We start from the raw sequence: 24,449 nt of genomic DNA on the forward strand, positions 1-24,449 counted from the left end.
TTTCAAGTCCTGGATTCACTACTTTCTAGCCATGTGACCTTGGATGAAATTGTTTCTTAATTGAATTTTCTTCATCCAAAATAGGAACATAATAATGGTACTTACCACACAGAATTGTGAAAAATTACACAAAACAGAAACATGTCAAGAGTATGGCAGGCTACTTAACACATAGTAAATGCTCAACAAAAATTAGCAATTATCACTATTCTAAAAGTAAAGCCCTAAGAGTTAGGTGGGCTATAAGAGCAGATGGATAGAGTTATATGTATGGTTGTTTAATATACCCACATTTTTATATAATGGTGGATAAAGACTGGGAATGGGGAGCTAAATTATTAATCAAGCACTTATTATTATGCTATATCTATCCCATGAAGCCTCAGAAATAACTCTGATGTCCAATGTATTCTGTGAGATCTCAGTTCTATATAATCATGACAAGGGCCTCTCACGTACACACACACCAGCTGCCTAGCTCCTGAAATTTTACAGATTTCCAAAAGCAATGGGAGCCCAGGCCAGTAGACTATAAAAGGGACCTGTCATAGAGTCAAGAATGCCAACTATAATCCCACTTTTTGTTCCATTTCAAGAGAAAACAAACTATATTAGCAAGGACACCCAATCGATAAGCAGAAGCCCAGACAAATAAGACACTCCATGACTTGGAATGTTGCCAGCACAAGCCTGATGCTATGAACAATGGATGGAGTAACCCAGGGAAACCAATTGCATAATTGAGTTCACACAATACCTCACCTACTTTTATTCTCTTTTGCCCTCCGCAAAAAAGCAGTACTGAACCCAAATTCATATGACTCCACAGGACGATGTGAGGTAGAAGTGTGAAAAGTATCCTATTTTTTATTACTTAGAACTTGGGAGAAAGAAACAGACTTGAATATCCCAAATTTCCAACCAAAGACTCCAATATTTTGCATTTTTGCAGCACCTTTATACCAAAATCCTCAAACCACTTCTGCTTGTCTGATATTAGCATCTCAGGGAAGCAGCCAGGAGTTTGTTGAAGCATTTTAAAGAGCACTTAATAGTCAAAGCTGTTTTGAATTTTGAAAAATGAGGGAAAATACAAATAAAACTATTTTTCATTCTGGGTCAAACCCTCTATTGGCAATCTGAAATTTCTCTTAAAATTCAAGGTTTCCCAAAATCAATGTGGTATCCTAAATTGGATCCTAAAACAGGAAAAAGGACATTAGTGGATGAATTGGTGAAATCCAAAGAGTCCATAGTTCAATCATTAGTATAATACCAATGCTAATTTCTAAGTGCTAATTTCTAAATGTACCATGGTTACATTAGATGTCGACACTAGGGGAAACTGAGTGAAAGATATGTAAGATCCCTGTATTTTCTTTGTAACTTGTCTGTAGATCTAAAATTATTCCAGAGTTTATTCAAATATTTATTTTTAAATTAGCAAAAAAATAGTAAATCAAGATTTCTTTGCCAAAGAAACTCTGGTGAGTGAAAGGGGTGGGGATTACTATTCTCTCTCCGCATTGAAAAATATACTAAAAGGACAAAAATCTCCAGTTTTTTTTACTAGAGATCAACCAAAAGATGGTGGCCAACTCCATTTCTCCTCAAGGTAACATGTTGGGAAGCTAAAGGGAACTGGGAGCTCCAGGATGTAGGCTCTCCAGTCTGTAAAACAGAGATAATGACCTCTCTCTCAAGTGTCTCAAATGGGGAATCAAGGGCACAAAAGAGGTAGAACACGTGACCTGTGTCAGGAGCTAGGTGAGTGGCATTGTCCTTTGCTCCATCTCAGGACATCCCCACTGGCGGCTCCTGTCAGCCCCTCAGGGAAACCTTACAGGAGGTCCCTCTGGGTGGAAGGATGGCTCCTCTGTCTTGGCAGGAGGGCTCCCCATGTTCATGGCCTCAGAGGACCTGCTGGATGTCTTAGCTCCTGGACAGTGAGTTGTGGTCTCTCAGCCCCACCTCTAGAAGCAGCTTATACTCTGCTGGGCTCCTGTCAAACTCTCTGGGGGCAGCTCTGTCCTCGCACCATTTTTTAAAGAATAGCCCACCCACCACGCTGTGGGGATAGGGAGACAGAAAAAACTACCACTTACTTAACTGATTTACTTTTCAGTAAGAGTGAGAAGGGAAAAAATGAGTCACGAGCTGAGGCTGGGGGCTCAGCACTTGCCCCCCAGAGTGGCACTGTGCAGGCCACAAGGTGGGTCATTTCTAGAGCAACCTCTGCTCCCCTTGGCTTGGCCCAACTTTTGATATGTTGCACTGACTCACTGTCTTTTGCTTCAAGGAAATTCTTAAATTAACTAGACCTTGACACTGTATGACAGTGTAGAGCCCATTCCTTCTTCCCGGCATTGTCCAGTCTTGTGGATAGAGAATATTTTGGTAAAAGTCCCAAGTTTTTTGTCCTATCTCCATAGGTTGTGAATTTTCTTGAGTAATCTCTATTCCAAATATTCTGCCTTATTGATCCTAGACACCACCCAAATGCCCCAGAAACTGAAAATGTTTTAATATTATTCTCTCCCTGACGGCCTCATCTACCTAAAGGTAGATGTTCTGCCAGCCCCTGGGCTTTCTTCAGAAGTGGTCAGGGTACCCATCAGGTGTGTGGGTACCATCAAGGACACTTCTCATGCTTTTGGCCACTTAGCATCTGAATGCTTCCTTTGTTTGGGGAGTCCCTCTCCCTGTGAAGCAGAGCTGGTCTCCCACTGTGGAGCTGTCAACGACAGATATTTGCTTACTGGCCTCCCTTGCAGCAGATGGGCTAGCCTTGAACTAAGACTCTACCAATCAAATGAACCTAGTTCAGACTTTAAATTGGAAACTAGTTACACAGAAGAGCAGGAGTCACCCAGAATCCATTCTGGTGTGGGGATGGCTCCACCCAGCTTACTGACATAGCAGTGGTGGCAGATTCAGAGCAGTTTCCAGCACTTACTGTCAGTGTGGCAGGGGTACAAGCTGCAGTGTCTGTGCTTAGCAGGAGCTGCCCTGGGTCTTCACCAGACCAGTTCTCCAGCACAATTTGGATATTTCCCCTGGCCGAGTAGCCCCAGAGCCTGTCCTTTTGACCTTTCTGGAAATTCTACAAACCAGAGCCTACTTCATGGGTCAGCAACCTGTGTGGTCACACGGGGCCCCAGGCTCAGCATGATCCTGTGCTTAGTTAAATGGTCTGCTGCCCATCTTCCAATCCTTCAAAGTTTTCACCGAGAAGCCTCACATTTTCATTTTGCACTGGGCCCTGCACATTAAGTAGCTGAGCCTGCTGTGAGCTAGCTAATATACTTTAGGTTAAGGGGTTCTTAACCTTTTGTGTGCCATGGAGCCCTTTGGAGGTCTGATGAAGCCTATGAAGTATATAAGGAACGTTTTGAAATGCACAAAATGAAACACATAGGAAGCCAGTTATATTAAAATACAGTTAAATTTTTTAAACAAATATATGATAGCATAATATGTGTTATTTTTTTATTAGTACATTAAATAAATCTAGTGGCAGGTCTAGTAACTGCTGTTACCCAGAAGTAGTATTTTGAAATGCCTGCAACAACTGAAATGTCACTTGAAAATACCTACGACTTTTTTTTAAAGATTTTTTAAAATATATTTTTATTTATTTATTTAGTTTTGGCTGCATTGGGTCTTTGTTGCTGCGCATGGACTTTCTCTAGTTGCAGCGAGAGGGGGCTACTCTTCGTTGCAGTGTGCAGGCTTCTCATTGCGGTGGCTTCTCTTGTTGCGGAGCACGGGCTCTAGGTGCGCAGGCTTCAGTAGTTGTGGCACATGGGCTCAGCTGTTGTGGCTCATGGGCTTAGTTGCTCTGCAGCATGTGGGATCTTCCCGGCCCAGGGCTCGAACCCGTGTCCCCTGCACTGGCAGGCGGATTATTAACCACTGTGCCACCAGGGAAGACCCCCTATGACTTATAAAGGTGATAAGGTCACAGGTATCTGATTTGTTGTCTATATTCATAACTTAAAGAAATGCTACATTCAGTGATTTTTTTAAAGTGATCCATCCAAGTCACAGTGTCTTTATTTTTTAATTAAAATTTAATTGTAAAACTTAATTAATTAGGGCTTCCCTGGTGGCGCAGTGGTTGAGAGTCCGCCTGCCGATGCAGAGGACACGGGTTCATGCCCCAGTCTGGGAAGATCCCACATGCCGCGGAGCGGCTGGGCCCGTGAGCCGTGGCCACTGAGCCAGCGCGTCCGGAGCCTGTGCTCCTCAGTGGGAGAGGCCGCAACAGTGAGAGGCCCGTGTACCGCAAAAAAACCCACAAAAACGTAATTAAAATTTAATTTAAATAAATTCCTTTTCTGCTTCAACTAGCCAAAGCTGTTATTTTGTTGCTTACAAAGAGAAGCCTGTAGGATACAGGTACCTGATGTGACCCAGGCCCCAGGACGAATCCTGAGTATGCCAGGGCTCTCCACAGAAAACAAGCAAACACAACAGTCACAGTGGTCCGAGGTGAGTCAAAGGCGTATCCAACATAGCTCTGCCTCAGCTGTTAGGATCTCAGAAGAGAAAGTGTCAATGGTGACAGTCCAGGATGCTGTCTGTGAAACATGTGACAAGCCCTATGTGTGTGGTATAAACCAAGTGATCTAGATGTCTGAGCAAGTGGAGGTAGGTCCCTTCCAGCTGGGAAGGTCAGCTATTAATAACAGTTCTACCTTATGAGAAGGGAGATGAAACACATAACAGTATAATCATTGCGCCAATGTCCACAGCAAGTTAACAGAATGCTGAAGAATCTCCTTCCTCAATTTCCCAAATCCTAATCCAGAATTCTTTGTTCTAGCCGCATTACCTCTCAGGTATTTCAACATGAGTTTGTTTTTTTACAGATCTCAAAGGAAATATGATAAAAACATACCTCCTCGGGTACTATTCTCTTGTTTCCCTTCCACGCCTCCTTTTGGGACAGGGGACTCAAAAGCCCTTCAACACAAAGGGAATACCTATCCTTTGGACACACTTGAGAAACCTTTGTTCAGAAAGTGGAAAACAATCCATTTGCAGATATCTTGAATTTTCCAAAGTAGTTTTATATCCATTATTATACTTGAGCTCTGGGCATATATCATTACCCCTGTTTTATAGATGAGGAAACCAAGGGTCAGAGAGGTTGCGACTTGCTCAAGGTCACAGAGCAAGAAAGAAAACCCAGGTTTCTTTCTTCTTAGTCCAGTGTCCTTTCCTCTGCCCACAACTCTCCTACGAGCAGATCATAACAAAAGGGGAGGCCGTCTCTGAAAGGGAAGTACAATCATGCAGATCGTCAAAAAACCAAGACGCCCACACCCTAAATTCTGGGCAACAGGTGTCAGCTAGGAGAGGAGAGGCTCAAAAAAGAAAACAGATCACCAAATCCTCTGGCCCTGAACAGGCTTCAGTTTGAGTCCCCAACATGGGACAGAATTCCTTTGGCCAGTGCCCAGCACACAGAGTCCTTCCCATTCCTGCCTGGGACTTAGGCTCATAACAACAGCAACAGCAGGAAAAGGGCTTCATGAATATAAAAATAAACAAACTTTCTATTTTTAGCAGGGCTGCAGCTGTGAGAGCTTCTTTATTTGCTTTTTAGCTGCAGCATTCTGAGGGAGGAGAGGCAAGCCGGGAGGGGGTGGGAGACGAGGACAAGTAGGGACAGTCACACTGGGAGCCAAATTTTCCATTGCTGAACCTGATTACACACAGGTCACAGAAACCCACGTCCAGCCTGGAAGTCTGTGGAGTCTGCAGGTCTGGAAAAACTGGAGAGCGACAACCAGGAAGCCAGCCGGTGACTGGGCTCTCCTCTGGCCATATATAGAAATAAATCATCTTTTGCCTAAATGGTTTTTAGAGCTACTGAAAACCGTGTTGTAGTGACTCCACCAGAGGAGTGGAAGACAAGCTTGTGAGTAGAGACCTTTCAACTCTTAACTTAGGCTGTAGCGAGAACCTATGTGAATCTCGCAGAAACTCAGATCCAGCAACTTCCAGGCTTAAACCCGGCTGGGGTCCGGAATTCCCAATAAGCCTGCAGCATTTTTCTCCTGCCCAGCCCTCACTGATAGCACTCAATATCAAGATCTTGAGAAAGGACAACCCTAATGTTGGAGGTGGGGAGAAACAGGAGCTGTGGTTCCTCCTTTCTGTTTGCCTGAGACAGGATTGGACATTATGAGAAGGGAGTTCCAAGGCCACCACAGAGGAGGGACCTTTCCTTATACATGTCACAGTGGCTTTAGGAAACGTATGCACCTGATCTGATCTCAGAAGTACCTCTTTAGCCGTGCAAATACCTTTGGCTGTGCCATACCCTGACCCCATGGCATCTTTAGTTACATTCTTTTCCCCTCTTGTGGCCCTTTTCATTCATGGTCGCAACTATATTTTCAGTCCTCCTGAGCAGACAGAATTGCAGACCCCAAAGCAGTACTGAGGAAGGAAAGAACCCAATGCTTTGGGTGCTTACAAGGAAATAAGTGCCCAAGCAAGGGTACCATGCTCTTCCATGCTGGGAGAGAGTCTCTACAACTTCCTGGATGTTGCCTTATGGCTGGCAGTCTTCATTCACTGGCAAATGTGTACCGAGCACTCCACTGTACCGTCGCTTGCAGTCCAGTGTGGGGAAGAAATAAACAGACGATGTCATCACTGTGGGGCAGGCTCTATGATGGGTAAGCACAGAGTCCTGTGGGAATACAGAGGACTGGCTTCTACCGCAGTCCTGGAGAGTCAAGATCTTTTCCAAGGAGATGGTGCCTCAGCTAGCACCCAGGCAGGTAGAGATTGGGTAGGGCAAGAGTTTCTCCTCGAACACTCCCTATGAAAGGGTAGTTCTCAAATAATAACACGGTAAGAGGACATAGCAAGGCTAAAATATATGAGAGCTTAACCTCAGCACCTCAAAAATAGTCCCTCCCAATAACATTTATCATTTTACTCAATAACACTACTGAGCAAACCAATTGCTGGCTAATTACAAGAAAAAAGACAGTATCATAATCTATTTGACTGTGAATTTTGACAGCTAACAATGTAAGCCCTGGAATCTTGAGGTTGGAAGGGATCAAATGGGCTACTGAATCCTCTCACCACATATAAAAATCCCTTCTACAGTATCCCTGCCAGATGGTCACCCAGGCTCTGCTCAAATTGCTCCAGTAATGGAGAGCTCTCCACGGATCAAGGCAACTAGTTATTAATAGTTAGTTTTAAAAGCAGGAGCTGGAGTGTGTAGTGGCCTCCTACCCAGCTGAAGTTCAGTCTCCCAGTCTTTCCACACTCCAATAAATCCTACAGAAGGCCACCAGACTAACTTTGAAAGTGGTCAGTCCCTTGTTCAAAACCTGCAGTGACTCCACCTACTGACATACAAATTCTAACCTCCTTCTAAAAGACTAGAAGAGCCCATATCAAAATGTAACATTGGTTATATTTGGTCATGAGGTTTATGGATGATATTTTGTTTTTCTCCTTCATACTTCTGAGTTTTTCCCTAGTTTTCTGTGAAACAGAGAGAGAGAGAATAAGAAAGGTAATAAAATAATTAATGTTATTTACAAAAAAGTCCTACTGTGTTTATTCGTTCATGTTGTACCCAATTTAGAAATCTTTCACTCTCTTTCCCAGTCTTTAAATTCTTCTGCACCTCCTAGATTCTGGCCAACCCACCTCTATGTTTCCTTCAGGGCTCCAGCCCTTACTGCCCTTAAATCCAAAGTATAAAATTGAGCACTTTATTATAAGCAGTTTTCTACTATCTGTTAATCATCTCATGAGATGTGGTAGGTTCCACATCAGACTGTAAATTCGTTAAGGACCATATCATAGTGCCTACCTAGCGCAAGGCAGAGGCTATTATAGATTCTGCATGAATATTTGCTAGTGGATAGATGGATGGATGAAATTCCACTGGGTGTATTTATTAGCTCAGTTGGTTAGAGCACAGTTCAAATGATCAGAGCACAGCTCTAATAGGTTTTGTATGTCATCGGATCCTATGCTTCTCAAACTAGGGTGCCCACAACCCTGGAAGAATATGGCAAAGAAAGTCAAGTGTATATGAAGCCACAAGATATTAAATAATGTCTTCCTAAAGCAAAAATGTCCTCCTTTGGGGGAATACTCTGGTGGAAAAGTACGAGAAGCACTTTTGCAGCCCATCCCTTTCCAAGTGCAGGAATTCCATCCAAGGCTGACATCCAGATACTGCTTGAGTTCATCAGTTTAGGCTTTGCTTCTAGATACTTTCAGATGCCAATAGGTCTATACCCCACCAAGAGATGTTCCTGGAAGGTATCGTTCATCCTGCATAAAACAATGCAGAGACCACTGGTCTAGGAGCCAGAAAACCTTGGTTCCAGCCCAGTTATGAAACTACTGTAGGCTACCAGCCTCTTCAAGCCCCAGTCTCTCATCTACTCTGCCCTCCCAACAAACGTTGGGTTAAATTAAATAATACACTTGAAATGTCTTTGTAAACTGAAATGTATGTGCAAGCTTCAGGTATAATTATTGTTGCCCTTATCATCCCAGAATCAGTGAACTTGATTGTGTCCCATGGGCACAGAGGCTGCTTCCCAAACCTGTCCTGTTGACTAAGGTGGGTAGCAGTGGAGCTCTGAATTCAGAAAGTTGTAGGTGGAAACCTGACTCTAGTGTAAGCTCCACCAGACTAGAGTCTCATTCATTTTTATATATCTCATGTTTTGCATAATATTTAGAATATATATATATTACATATATATATATAATATATATATAATATATATATATACACACACACATATATGCTGAATGAATGAGTTTCTGTTTATTGGGATTTCTGCCTTCCATCATCTACCTGATCTTTGGCAAAATTAACAATTTTCCAAATCCCATTCTCCTTATCCTTAGATAAGTATAATAGTATCTCATAGTGTTAAAAATGCATAAAATATTTTTATGCATTTATTTTTATGCATAAAAATGCGTAAGCTGCCTGGCACATAGGAAGCAATAAGTCAACCGCAGTTAAAACAGAGGGAGAGGGTGAGTGTATTTCTGCAACTTGGTAAATGAAGGCTAAACTGTTATTTTATGGTTTGGTCAGCCCTTCCTTTTACCTGTTATGAAAGCGCCAGCCTAGGGAAAGGAAGGTTGCTTGCAGCAAGGATGATGTTCTGAGTCACTGAACTAGTTAAGGAAGCAAATTTCAAAGGCACAGTTACTTTGTGGGCCCTCAGGGCAAAAGGAATAAACAATTCCAGTCTTCACAAAAACTTCTTCCAGAATGAATATGCCTGGGCAGGGCAAGCTGGGGTTTTCCAGAGGTCTCTCTGACAAAGTGACAAGAAATGTTTTACCTAGGCCATGGCAATGCTATATGAAACCCACACGATGGGCTCACTCAATAAATTGATCAGTAAACCGAGAGCAGGAGACAAGGGGAGCCAAAAAGAGAGGCGAAATGAGAGTTCTGTGGAGCCCTCCTCCCACCCTGAGACCCCTGCCAGAAAAATGGAATACTGCGGCCCTTTGTTTACATGTGCGCTAAGCCAGTGATGAACCCCAACAAAGAGCGCTCCGTCGTGCAGTGCTGCCAGTTCCAGAGACAGTGCTGGAAAAAGAGCTTTCGAGACACAGCCCCAGGAGGCTGGGAGGCAGAAACGGAAAATGAAAACTGAGCCCCTTCATGCCCCAGAGGTAGAAACAAAGGGCCTTCCGAGCTATCACCACCCCTCACCAGCCCCACTGCTGGAAGGGGTGCTCCATCTCTAGAACTTACAGGAGCGCTCAAGAAAGCATAAAGCACGTGGAGCAGAGGGGCACAGGTGTCTGGGGAGACATGGTGATTATCAGAGGAGACATTGAAGAGTTTCCTGAACTTCCCCCAATGTCAAGATTTGGAGCTACAGTTATAAAAGTAATATTTCCCTGGCATCTTGGATGCAGCATTGAAGACATTTTGGATGCTGCATGGAAAAGAGCTCCCAAGAAAAGTATATTGTCACTGCTCTTTTTAGAGGAGCTTTCATAATTAGAGTAATTTATGTCAGAATTAGACAGTTTAGGGAACAGAGATTTAATTGCAAGAGATAAATATAATAACTGGTATGAAAACAGGCTCTCAAAATCTGTTTAGAAATCCAAAGCCAAAATGAAAAAGCAATGCATTTGAAAAGGGCTGTAAGGGGTGGGCAGGAGTGAGGGGTGGGTGGAGGCAGGGAGAGGAAATGCTTTCTCAGAATAGTTATAATTTAGCTGGAAAACTCACTGTTTTTTGGATAACCTGCTAAAACTGAACACGAATGAGACTAAAAATAAAAGATAGCATCTGCAGAAAATACTTGGCTAAGGTAAAAAGAACAAGGTTTTGCTACCTTCATGAGGCAAAGGCCATGGAGACTGTAGAATTAGGGATGCCCACTGGCTCAAAACCAGGCCAGGGCTCTTGTCCACAAAGACCCCACATGCACGTGGTGAAAGGGCCCGTCGGGCCACCCTGACTCCCGACCACATGGAGTCCATCTCAGCTTCCTGCAGCACTCCTTTACGGCTCTGCCATTCACCTGTCTGTCCAGACCCCTCTGGAATCCATTTATGTTGCCAGCTTGTGCCGCCTCCAGGAGATAAGCCATCCCATAAATTCACCACCTGCTGCGCAGTGTAGTATTTCCACTGACTTCTCCTACTTGCCTCCCTCGTGGTTCCGCAGTGCTGCTGCGTTTCAGGATCTGGTGCACAAGTCTGTGCTCATCTCATCCACACCACTTATAAGCTGACCGTTTCCTCCTAACAGCCTGCATCTTGTCAACAGCCCTTCTGACTTCCAGTGGGTGCCTTAAGGATCCAGGCTGCTGTTCAGGTACTTTCTGAAGTACCCGTGTACACTTTTAGACCCTCGCCCAAGTGTTGCAGCCAAGAACATACCACCGGTTAAGGTGAGAGTAAGATAATGTTCTCAATTTAATATTTTCCCTCCCTGAAGAATAGGCCCATTTGGGCGCAGCACTGTCCCGGTGCACACACATTATATTCGACATGGCTTCTGGACTCAGAGGGTTTGCAAACTGATGGGACAGTGTCTTCAGGCAGCACAAGGCCAATAGTGAAAGTTAACCTGTCTGATTCGGGGCACTTTCAAGAAAGAAAAGCTAGTGTGGCAGTCCTGACCTTCATAGCAGGCTAAGGTTCTATGCTAAATACCCCCTTGATTTTCACAACCCTCTGAGAGGCAAGCAACACTTTTTGTCCCCAATATACTGATGTGAAACCAGAGCTCAGCAGGTGCTAGAGTTAGTAGGGGGAAGTCACTCAAATCTCCAGTCTCAGTTCACAAACGTGCTTATTTCGGCTTCTTTTTTTTTCTTAATTAGATGTTAATGCTCTGTTTCACTCCATTTAGAGCCCACTAACCTCTTGACCACTCTCAAATATCTTTACTAAAAATATGAAAAATAATGAGGATTAAGCAAAATGTAACAGCACCATGGTGGCCTGGGGCCATCCATGAGGTCATCAGACTTGGGATTATCACTGCCTAGAGAATAAAATAGTAGGTGGGTGCTCTAACATGCTTTTTTGTAGGGGATGCGTCATCCGCCCAGAGTGAGAACATCCTGGCCAGTCGCCCACTCCTGTACTTCTACCACAATTGCATCTTCCTAGCAATGCCAATCCCTCAACAGACTTGGCAGCCTTGGCAAACCAATGTGAGCGAATCCACCATCTTGCCCACTGCCTTCTCTGCCACAGAAGCTGTTGGCCTTCCTCACTTGCTGAGGCATCACAGAGACACCACCTCATGGAGAGGCCCGAGATTTTCTTCCCACCATCGACAGGCATGTCCATCAAGCCCTAAGCTCAAATCAACTGCCTCAGTTTCTCTTGTTTAATTTCTTCCCGTTCTCTCTGAAAAGCAGCCCTAAAAATTGTCATGTAGGCCACAGCCAATCTGTAATGTTGCTCTAGATTTCCAGGAAGGCATCTTCTGTAACCCTTCCTCAATAGGCCTCATTCCAGGCCTGAACATGACCCTTGCTCCAATGTGGAATTCCTTAACAGAAGGTGACTTCCTCCTCTACTTGATGATATAGTAGTAAAAGGATGGATTGAGGGGTTGGAAACAGACTCAAATCTGGGTTCCACCATTTATGAGTTATGTGACTGGGAGGAAGTTACTTAGCTACTCTGAACCTCAGTCTCCTCATCTGTAAAACGAGGATGATACTATGTCTCATAGCTGTGTTGTGAAAGGCTGAATGATATGTTATGGGCAAAGCTCCTGGCACAGTGTCAAGTGTCCTTAGCATGAAAGGAAATCTCCACTCCCAAATCCTCAGGCCAGCATTCAAGGCCTCACTTTGCCCCCTGCCCCTACCCCATCCCTTGCTCAGGGCTCTGTTAGACTCTGGCTTTAAACTCCGAGAGTGTCAGAGGAACCAACTCTATGTAGGTAGACAGTTGTAAGCTCAAAATGTGGTTACAGATTGAGCGTCTCCCATCTTGGTTAGCACATCAACTAAGGGAAGCCCCTCATCTGGACACTTCTAAGCAATCTCCTCAGCCCAATCTTCCAATCTCTGCTGGCCCTACATGACCACCTGTTAGCCCACCTGCTTCTGGGACCCACCTTTCCCCTCTTGTTCAAATCCAGACTAAGTTTTCTCCACCTGGGTTTCTGGGAAGAAGGTCTCATCTAATTTCCTTCCATTGGAGGAAAACTTCCTTTTCTCTCTTTCCTTAATCATCTTTGGCATTTCTGACTGGAGGGCTGGGTTCCTCTTTGGTCTTTCAACTCAGAGCCATTTGGTTTCTCCATCGCTAACAGAAACAGATCTCTTATTCCTCAGTCAAAACAGTTGGCTGCACTAGTCATTTTAACACCCACACACAGAGGCCAAAGGACACCAGCACTCAAGCACAGGAGCTGGTGGGCAAGACACAGCTCAGCACCTGGCACCTGGGCACCTGGCAAAAATAGTCAAGAGGGCAGCATCTCAGGTCCACGTCATGGGAGGACCTCTGAGGAGGCCCCTAGACATTCCAGGGCCAGGTTCTGTCGTCAACCCACCCTCCCCCCACACACACAGTACCTGGGAGACACTGAGCTCCCTGCCATGGGTAATCAGAAGCTTTGTGTCTGGAGTCCTCCATCCCACACTGGTGCAGCTCTTTCATTTCCTAGCTTTCCAGGTGCTGGACTCCAGACCCACCAGCTCTGAATAAAAAGTGGATAGAGGGCAACTGAGGATGAGAGGGGAAGCACCTTTGAGAACTTTGTGAAGGCAGTTTTCCCCTCCATCTCTGCTTCTGACAGCTCCTGCTGGAGCACACCATTTCTTATTGCCTTTGGTAAGCAGTGCAGAGACTTTTCCAAGGTGTTGCATGCACCCCACCAAACACACCGTGCTGACCAGGGGAGCCCATCACGTCCTTTGTCCAGATAAGGCACTGGAGCCTTCACCCAATCTGCCCCATGGCCTCCCTCTCCAACACCTCCCACCCCCTTTCCAAGAAGCCTGCTCCATTAGGAAGGGCTGGGCTATTTTCACTTAAGCCCACTTTTCCCCGAATTAGGTCTCAGATCCCTGGGAACTTTGGTGCCTCCGTGAAAGCGACTGGGACTGGTTCCGCAGGCTCCTGAGCAGCTGTGTCCTGCAGGAGGCGTGTTCCGGGACCGACAGGGCACCGACACTTAAGGGCGGGGCAGGGAGGGGGTAACTGGCGGGAAGTCGGGGTGGGAGGGAGGGCGAGTCTGGGCCGTGTGCGCCCAAGTCCAAGGGCAGCCGTCCTCCGCGGGCCCCAGGGTGGCGAGTTTGGGCCGAGCCCAGGGAGCGGGAGAAGGAGCGAGTCTGATTCAGGAAGTCGAGCCTCTGACATCAGGGGCAGGACGGAGTTGGAGTGAAACCTCAAAAATGCGAGGCGTCGGCCAGCGGGAGGGCAGGGAACACAGAGGGCGCCTTTCTCAAAGCCGGAGGCAGGTACGCGTAGCGCAGGGCGGCCCCCGCTGACCCTCCACCTGGGCCTGGCCCGCGCGGGACCCGCAGGGGCTTCCAGCGAGACACCAGGACCTCGTCCCTGCGCCCGATCGCTGGTGCACGGGCAGCACCCGGCGGACCCCCGAGCGACCACGCCTGCAGGAATCCCTCCAGTGGACTCAAGGGTGAGTCTCAAGATTTTTTGTGGTTGTTGTGTGTGTGTGTTTTAAAACACTTTTTGAGCGGCCCTCCGTTTGCGAGGGGGCTTCCCACTCCCTCCTTTCTTCAGAAGATTGAGACTAGCCCCCTAGATAAGTGAAATTTAAGGATTGTTTCCAAACAGCCTCTTGCCCCTTCGCAACTTCACTTGCAGCGTCCCCCTGCTTTGCGAGGATTCCTGGCAGCCTTACTTCTGCTTCTGGGCTGAGTCCACATGGGTTCCTAGTGGGGTTTGGGGTGGAGTTCTCCGACTCCCGTTGACAACAGCTGCCGGCAGGAGCGGCTTGAAAGGGACAGAGGGACATTCAGTTTGCTAACAAAAAAAGTCAAGACCTGAGACCCTCCAAAAATCACCCCAGGCTCAGAGGTTTCTAAATTATCCTAGGTGAAGCCAAATTTTCAAGGGGTCTAAGAAACTGGCCACCGTGAAAATATGGCCTGGAGCCAGGGCTGGAATGGGAACCTGTCTGCTCTTCCCGAGCCTCTGGGGGGATCTGCCTTGACACAGACCGCTTGCTAACTTCTTTACCTCTCTCAACAGTCCCACACCCAGTCCCTCACCCTGCCCATGAACGTAAAATGGAGGACACAGTGAGACCTGTTTCCCTAGTGTTTTGAAGACTTTCACAGGAATACATTATAGTAGAGTTAAACTATGGACATTAGCTAGTGGGAACACCAGCCCTGCCTAACCGAAAGGGAAACTGAAGCAGACAGGCACTGCCCTAATTTCTTAGGGAACAGTGGCAGCCCACATGCTAGCTGCCTTGCAGGACTGCTCCACAGAATCTGTTGAATGAGGAAGGGTGGTACACTTGAGCATCTGAGAAGCACTTTCCTTCCAAAGCCGTTGCCTTTCATTCACTCAGCTGAAGGTCCTAAGAACCTGCACCTAATCTGAAGGGACCCTCATTCTGAAGTCCTGTTGGATAACGGGAGAGCCTTGAGTTACAAGGAACAGGACTGGAAGACAGCACTGACGCTAGGTTGTTCCTAACCTCTGTACAAATGGTTTGCAAGTTCCGCCTAGAGAATTCGGCAAGGATGTCACCATCAACCTCCTGGTCTGATGTGTCTACCTTTCGCCTGTGCTGGGCTGGGGAGGCAGCTGTATTAAAAAAAAATCTGATCAAGTCCTTCATTTCATCTGAAATTCTGGCTCCCCATCCCCACCCCAGATACAATTTTAGGAAAGAAATGTATTGCAAAACAAATGTTTCTCCAGCCTTCAAACTTTGTTAATATTTAGCCTGTGGAATAAAGAAAGGATCTTTTCTGTCCCCTTCCCTGAAGACTAACCCCAAGAGAGTAATGAACACTCGACAAGCACAGTCACTGATTTTATCAAACAGGGACGTACCTCCATCCCATCCATTCATTCAACAGTTACTGTACCCACTGTGTGCCAGGCAGTATGCCGGGACCTTGGAGTCCAATTATCATGATACAGTTTCTGCATTTGAGGACATGAAATCTGGTAAATGAGACAGAGGAACAAACTACAGCTCAGAATAATACACATCATCATAGCAATAGCTATGGGACACTAAAACAATCCAAAGGAGGGAGTGAATAAATCCCCCAGGAATTATCTGCAGAAATGACGGATGAGCAGGTTTTGAAAATGATTAGGCATTCCCAGGAAAAGGGTATTCCAGACAGAGGAAAGAGTATCTGCAAATTCAATGGCAGGTTGGGGGAATTGCAAGTAATGGGGATTACACTACTGTACAAAGAATGGTGAGCTCTTTCCTGTAGCAGTGGGAAGTCATTTTTTCAACAGGGAAACAGTACGGTCAGATTCGTGTTTGGAGAGAGAACTGATGGCCAGATGGAGGCGGACTTGGAGAGATGAGAACAGAGATAAGGAAGACCTCAACTAAGATCATGGCAGAGGGAACTGAGAAAAGGGCATGGACTTTAGTGATGTTTAGGAAGTAGAGTCACAGGTACCTGGTGACCAAGTGAACGTGGCAAAGGAGGAATGAGTGGAACAGAGGATTATAAGGTGTTGAGCTGGGGATGGGGAGATGCACTGTGATGCTTGTAATGGAAACCACATGAACTAGGGGAGGAGTGGGCTTGGGAAGCAGATTTTTGAAGAAAACGATGAACATGTTAGACACATTTAAGTTGGATGTACTCAGGGGATGTCCAGGTGGAGATATATGGGAGGCAGCGGGCACACAAGTCTGGAGCCCAAGGAGAGGCAGAGGCTGCTCCAACGTAACTATCTCAGATGCTGTACAGAAAAGCAGTGTCGAAGGAAGCTAAAGAGGCCTGATTACACTGTCAGTGAGACCACTTGACCCTGAAGAGTCTTGGATTTGTCAGTAATGGCCTACAGGTATTATTTTCATACCACACAGTGACTTCCAGATGACTCTCTCTAGACTCCCAAGGTTTTCCCCAGATGCCTTGCACGGTGATACCTAAAATGTTGGCGAGAACCCTAAAATGGCACACAGGTGGTACAGATGCATTTAACCGAACAAGTAAATCCCCAAGAATCACTCCCCCGTGTGAGAAATGAATACTTTAGTTGAATTGTGAAATCTGCAGAGACACCTCCGGAACTCATACCCCAAATCTAGTCATGGCACCTGTGTGGGGGAGTCCTACCTTCCTTAAAACAAGAAGGACAACTTTCTCAGACTAATTCTAAACCGCTATAGAGTGGTCCTTTAGGTCTGGCTGCCAATGCCCAGATCAGGATCTTATGTGTCCTGGTGTGGAAGAAAAAAACCTTGAACTTGGAACTAGACAGACATGGGTTCAATTCTTGCCTTGACCACTTACTAGCTGCCCTTGAACAAGTCTTTGAATCTCTCAGCTTCATTTCCCTTATATTTAAAATGGAGATAATTATATCTCACCAGGGCAATAGTCAGAATCAGAATCAAATTGAAAAAGAAAGTACATTTAATGTGCTACATAAATTGTAAGGCTCTATAAAAATGTAAGGGGCTTTTACTAGTAGTACTAGTCTTTCCTCTTGAAGCTACCAAATCAGATGGACTGTGTAGGTGCAGGATCTGGGCAGTGTCTTAGGCCCAGACTCGCAGCTTTTTAAATGCATGAAATATTTTAAGGCAGTAATTATAAAAGTCTCCTTCCATCAGAGCAATGACATGCATCTATTCTGGCCACTTCTCTTTTAACTCCTTACCTAATGTGGTCAGAGACCAAAGAAGCAAATGCTCTCCTAAAGCGTATGCAGGTTGCGTGGTGCACAAGGGCTCCTGGGAGCTCATGGGGCTGAAAGCAGTCAAGACTCCACTTGCTAAGCCACAGACCCACCCCCTTTGCAGCCAAGTCCACCCAGAGGGGACACTTTTTTCCTAATCCTCACCAATGTGCTAGTTGAACCAGTAGTGGCCCTGAATCTGAGCATCTTTTGATGGCTTAGATGTCTCTGTGTCTTCTCCCAGCCAGAGAGGCCTGACATATTCCAACCCAGTGAAGCTCAAGTTTTACGCCAACATCCAAACTTTCAAGTAAACAGACTCCCTGTAGGGGCTGGTTGTTGAATGAAGAAAAGGAAATAACCACAGACACAGAGACTTCAGATGGAAAGATACTTTAGAGATGAGCCAGCCCCTCTCCCTCTCACTCCACAGATGAGTAAACCAAGATTCAGGGAGGGAAGTGTGTGCCCGGGTCAACAGCTGGTTAATGGAGGGACCAGAATCCAAGTTCAGGAATAGCGAACACTCTCTGGACTTTCTATCACCTGGACCTTCTGTGCCTCACACACAGGGACACACGCAGGCACTCAAGTGCTGGCAGAGAGGGAAAGCGAGAAGATTCTACTTGAAGGCTGAATCTTCCCCGAGTGGTCTCTGGGGATAACCCAGAGCAGACCTTCAGGAGATGTGGGCAGATCTCCTCCTTTAAAACAATCTCCATACCACTGCCATCCCTTCTGTTTCCTCGATGTCAATCCTTAAACTGTTCTCAAGAATTCCCAGAGATCCCTCAAGAAGGAAAACAGCATTGGGTGCCTTAATGAACTAAAGCCTGTTTAGGGTTTCATGAAACTTATCATGAAGACTGTTTCCAGACCAGTGGGTGGGTCAGCAGTACACATCAAATATGATATTCAACTGACCATTCGATAAGAAAGGCTCTAAGCGAATCATAGGAGCTCGTGAGACTTATCACAGGCACAGTAAGAGATAAAACCGTGACAGATAGACTTGCCCTCTCCAAGCAGCAAAAGGAAAATCTACAGCAAATTTTTGGATGGGCAATCCCCAGGGCCATCGACCAGCTCAGGTTGCTGACATTTCTCCCACATCAGCCCGAGCCATCTGAACAGAGCACCACCTGGGGACGTCAGTGGCCCCTTAGTGGAGACCGGGCAAGGGTAGCTGAGTTCCAAAACGAACTTCACACAAACACAAGATTCCTTTCTTAGGGCAGCTCCCAAGGGGCTTATGGCAGTGTCCGAACCAAATCCTGGCCCTGGGAAGAGACCTCCTCCCACGTCTGTAAGCAAACTGCTCCATGGAATTTGTTGCTAAGAAATGAAGGAAAACCGAATCATAGCCGTGTTTCTTGGTCAAAATTGAAGATTGTGTTTGTAAGTCATTGCAGACTTGCCCTTGCTCTTAACTGTCTATAACTCCTTCCTGTTAGGTTGTTTTTCAGTAGACTTTTATTCTCCTCAGATACAATCCTAATTTCAAGCCGGACAGGCTTAAAGAAAGCCCATCAGCAATTTCTTTTCATTTTCCAAGCAAGTCATAAGAGAAAACTGGCAGAAGAGATGGGGGGAAAAAATGAAATAGCAATAAGGATAGTTGTATGTTACAGTTCTTTTAGTCTTCAAATTGTCCTGAGAAGGAAAAGCTGGGGGTACACAGGTTTAGAGATGTGTATGGAGGCTGGGGGTTGGGGACGGAGAAAGAGGCAGGGGAAACTGGGACATTCAATTAGCTTTACTGTTAATGGGAACAGAATGGCACACGGTGCACATGCTGGGTCTTAACCTAAATGACGTGTGACCGCGGCCACCTTAAATAAGAGAAGAGAAAAGCTGCATGCGAGTCCGAAGCCTGCTTTCCCCACTCCAACCTGAGGAAGATCCTGAGGCTGTGTCCTTTCTACGCTTATAATCTTAGGTTCCTATGCAGCTCCACCAATGGGACAAGGTGCCGGCTTTCAAAAGCCCTTCTGCTGTAAAAGTCCCACCGTAGCCTGACGTTCCAGACAGCCACTCAGGCACACGGGCCCGAAATCACCCAGGAACTAACGCTGGGGTCAAAGTGACCTTCCCAGTGATCAGGGACCGGGAGCAAACAAATGTCCATCCAACTTTTCTTGCTCCCATGAATCTGTAGTGTGCACACTAGGCTCTCCATAGCTATTTGCTGAATAGTGGTGCTAAAAATTTGAGGCACACAAAAATGACAGCCACTGCTGCCTCCCAGCCACCCACCAGGTTGCTTTACGAGCACATCACAGTGGTTTACTCAACATCATGCTGCGGAGAAGCGGCAAGGCTGGAAGAGAACACACCACTCTCAGGGCCAGCCCTGCAGACCCACCCCATCTGTCAAACTCCTTTCTTGTAAGTGACTGGTGGCTCCCACCCTCCCCTCCCTCACTCCGCCTTCCGTTCCTGACCTGAAACATCCCCCTGCTCCTGCCCAAGGCCCACAGTCGGCTGAATAGCAGTGGCCAGTGCAACCTGGCCATGGCCTAGATTAAAACCTCCAGACTCATTACGTGGGTGACCCACCCCATCCCATAATGAGACCTCCCCTGGGAGAGGGGAGCACATTGGCACAGCACACCACCCAGACATGACCTGCTTGCTCAGAGCTCTCCTGGTTTCCAAATTAGAAACTCAGACCCTGCCCTGTGGGATACTTGGCCCGAAGCCTTCTCTGGTTCAGGAAAACAGCAATGATGCGCCGGGTGCCTTAGGGCACTTGCTGATTTCCAACTACTGTGTTCTTTGTAGTTTTGCACCAAGACAATATTGACCCCTCTGAGGAAAGAGCTGATTTTTACTGTGTTTTCAATGGATGGACGGCACAGGTTTCCACGGCTGGATGTGGAAAGAATATCTCATTTCCAAACAGAGATACTGCATTTCCCCCTCCCCGTCTGGGACAAGAGGAAGGGATACAGTCACAGAGCGTGTGACACACAGGGAAGAAGGTCTGATGCTCCTGACTGACATTTTCCAGGAATAAGTCTTCAGTGGTTTAAAAAATATTATTCCTTCAATAAGGAATACTTCAACCACTGAGGTATGTGGTCATTTGACATTTGGTATTGGAGTGAATGAATAAATACACACTAAAAAGATAATCAGTGATGTTACACTTCTCAAACCATTAATAATGGAAACTACACCATTCTTTTCCATTTAACCATCAATCAGCTCTCAAGAAATTTTGTGTTATCTCCTCCCACGTTTTTTATTGAGGTGAAATTCACATTACATAAAATTAACCATTTTACTGTGAAAAATTCAGTGGCATCTAGTACATTCATGATGCTGTAGAACCACCACCTCTATCTACTTCCAAAATACTTGCATCGTTGCAAAATAAACCCCCACGCCCAGTAAGCAGTTACCTCCTATTGCTCCCTCTTCCCAGCCCGTGGCAACTACCAATCTGCATTTATGGATTTATCTATTCTGATATTTCTTATAAATGGAACCATACAATGTATGCCCTTTTGTGTCTGGCTTCTTTCATTTAGCATAATGTTTTCAAGGTTCATTCATGTTTTAGCATTTATTGGTGCTTTGTGCTTTTTCATGGCTGAATAATATTCCATCGTGTGTATGTACCACCATTTGTTTACCTATTCATCTGTTGACAGACACTTGGGTTGTTTCTACCTTTTGGCTATTGTGAATAGTGCTGCTGTGAACATGCAGGTACAAGGGTTTGTCTGAGTACCTATTTTCAATTGTTTTGGGTAGATACCCAGCAGTGGAATTGCTGGATCATAGGGTAACTCTATGTTTAACTTTTTGAGGAACGACCAAACTGTTTTCTCTTCTCCCACATTTTAATCAACATATTTATAAATTCACTTTCCTTTCTTGAGGATAAAGTGCACAGTAAGTGGCATGCTTTCCCACGCCTGGTCCCTTATTTCTTGCCTTTAATCTTATGCTTTAAGGAAAGATATTAAACCTGGCTTCTTGTGGTCCTAGAGATGCAGAGTTATTTGGATGCTTGAGATAGATAATATTTGGGTAAACTATAAATCCTTCTTGGTGTAGCTGAGTAGTAAGCAACAGATAACACCAGCAACATTTATGGAGGACCTTATGTGTGCCGGGCACTGCATTAAGAAAGTCACATACTTCTCACTTAACCCTCATGACAGTTCAACTACGATACCTATTTTACAGAAGAGGAAAACTAAGGTTTCTACCAAGAGCAAAGTTCTCTTCCTCTGGCTACAGAGTATTATCTGTAAGCCTCTCCTACAAAGAAATTCTGCAGCTGCCACCAGTGATGAATCAGAAGCTGTTCAATATCTTGGGAGCTTACAGTCTACTTTGGTGGATGGATAAAGAGGCAATTATAATACAGTGTCATCAATGTTATGATAGGTGTCACAACAGGGAGGAAGTGCACTTAGCCCGGCTCTAGGTGACAGACTTAACAGAGGAGACAAAATCTAAGTCAAAGTTGTTATTTCATTTATAAATAAATGAGCCTTTGTGCCCCTTGGTAAGGTTTGACCCTCCCCCATCCTCCCTTTGGCAACACCACCTCATCATTCCCAGAGCCCAGCGTCTGGCACACAGTAGCTGCTCATTAAACACAGGTTAATGTGCTTCTGCCGATGGAACTTCCAGCCCCTGTCACACTGTTACGGAACTCCAATGCCTGGAACTCAACTCATACGCTTTCTCAAAAAAGCTGTGGCCCAGGCACGAGGGGAAGGAAATTAGAAAAAGCCTAGAAGGGCTTCTGTTGTTCTCTCTACATCTGAACACGCTTGCGTACACGAGAAGACAAGAGAAGAGGGGGAAGAAGGGTGGGGAGACGGGGGGGACTGTGAAGACATCTCCCCACACCCAGGTGAGGAGTCTGCAGAGGTGCCTGGGATCCTGAAGCAGAACTGGAATGAACTGCTAAACCACTTTACCAAAGTGTACGTTCTCCATTTCCTCTCAAGGTTGTGTTGTTACTTCAAGACTCCTAGCTCATGGCTATCCGGTATCTGGGGCAATTCACCTCACCAGCAGGGACAAGAATCAGTAGCCTCAGAGAAAGGTCTAGACTCTCCCCAGTTGCTAATCCTCACTCCTCTTTCTCAGGGGTCTTCAGTGAGACTGGTTCACGTTCAGCACCTCTCTACAAAAGGAGAACTGTAAAAACTCTTAGGAGCCCTGCTGGCCTTGCTTTAGAAGGCAGGAGCTGTCCCAGCGTGGCTCTGGCTGCATTTTATTCATACACATTTCTTAAATGTCTTTGTGTGTGCCAGACACTATACTGGAGGCCGTGGGGAATTTAAAAAAGAAAGACAGGCACAGATCCCACCTGCAGGGGCCTACTGCCTATGCCTAGGAACCTGCCAGCCCTTAGCCGTAGTCCTGTCCCCTCATCCAGAGGTGGAAGAAACAGCCTCCCCCCTGGGATTAGAGTCTGTCCTGGGATCTCTGCTTGCTGGTGCCACCCTCTCTTCACCCACCACCCAGGCTCTGTGTGGTGTGACTCTCAGCATCCCTGACACCTGCTTCATCCCTGCTCAGCCAGCTCCCCAGGCTCTGAGCAACTTACCTAAGCCATAAGCTGCTGCTTTGGGTTCCTACCCCAACTGTGAAAGCAAGGCCTTCTTGTTCTGCACAGGCCCCAGTCCTGGTCCCCATTCACCGCTGTAACCCTACCCTGTTAGAGCACCCGTGACCTGGTCCTGCAGAGGCCAATGCAAAGCTTGTGGAGATATGAGGGCTCAGTCTCCCAGGAATGAAAATGTGGGCACCCCAGCCTGCAGGAGGTAATATACAGCCTCACAAAGGCACTCTCAACTCTGGGTCTTTTCCATCCCATAACCATTCAGTCAGTTCACTAATCAAATGGACAAGCATTTATTGAGCATCTACTATGTGCCAACAATGAACTAGGCATGGGGGATTCCTAGAGGAAAAAACTCTCAAACAGTCTATAGTCAAGTGGGAAAGCAGACATGAACAGCATCTTACCATAAGAATACAATAGTAAGACAGCACAAGTATCCAACAGTATCTTTCACCCGTTGTCAAGGAGGTAATGTAGGAGAGAGGGACAGAAATGTTCAACCATGATGATCTCTATGTAACCCATGATTGCAGAAAAAGCCCCAAGCCACTAAATTTTCCTTTCTCTTACCCTATCTGGTGGGGGCAGTACAGTACACAGGTCAATCTCTGCTGCAGTTCTATAGACCAGAGCATTCCTCACTGGCTCTGCCTGAGATAACCAAAGCGTCTTGCCATGCTACACACAGCAGTTGTCAATCACTGTGGTCCCTTCTGCATCCTTGAGCTCCCCACCGCTGGATCATAGCAGGGCTCACGAGCTCAACACCCACGAGGCCTGACAGATAAAGCTAACATTTATGGAACACTTACTCTGTGCCATGTGCTGCTTTAACGACATGATACAGATGATTTAACTCATCTGATTTCCATAACAATTCAATGACAGAATCTCTTCTGATTCTTCTTTTATATTTGAGGAAACTGAGGCACAGAGGGGTAAAGGGACTTTCCAAGGTCAGACAGCTAGTGAATGCGGGAGGGGCAACCTTTGACCCAAGCTGATCCGCCAGAAAGAGTAACAGGCGGTGCGGGAATAAGGGCAGGACCAGCTGTGCTGGAAGCTGTGGTTCAAACAACCTCTCTTCACTGGTCACATCTAACTCAGGGGCTTCCAGCTTGCAACCTGTGGTCTAGGTTTGCCCTTCTTGCACAAAAATCTCATTTGATTTCTACCAACCTTGGGCTAAATGTTACCAGTATTATTACATGGGTAGGCTAAGTGTGTGTGTGTATGTATGTATGAGAGAGAGATCCCTTTGAACTTGTGCCAACTGGAACCGGCTTTGGTTACCTTTGTAGCCCCAGATTTGAATTCAGGATTATCACCAAATTTAAGAACATACAAAGGAATAAAGCATGTTTGGAGTTGAGAGGGAAGGAGGCAGAAAACTCACTATCCACTCAAATTTTCTTACACAATAATCTGCTTGGTTAAACATGGTTAAACATGAAAAACATCC

The 24,449-nt window shown here is 45.9% G+C and overlaps 1 protein-coding gene across 3 annotated transcripts in view; it reads left to right on the top strand.

The window, feature by feature from the left end:
* Nucleotides 1-13,757: 13,757 nt before the first annotated feature.
* The window catches only part of KIAA0040 (KIAA0040 ortholog), a 32,857-nt gene continuing 22,165 nt past the window's right edge, over nt 13,758-24,449 (top strand). For all 3 annotated transcript variants that reach the window (XM_033428132.2, XM_012533002.3, XM_033428133.2), the window contains exon 1: nt 13,758-14,167. The gene's annotated coding sequence lies outside the window, so the exon portion shown is untranslated. The remainder of the gene's footprint in view (nt 14,168-24,449) is intronic.

This window comes from Orcinus orca, chromosome 1 (assembly GCF_937001465.1).
Source record: "Orcinus orca chromosome 1, mOrcOrc1.1, whole genome shotgun sequence".
Taxonomy (NCBI): Eukaryota; Metazoa; Chordata; class Mammalia; order Artiodactyla; family Delphinidae; genus Orcinus; species Orcinus orca.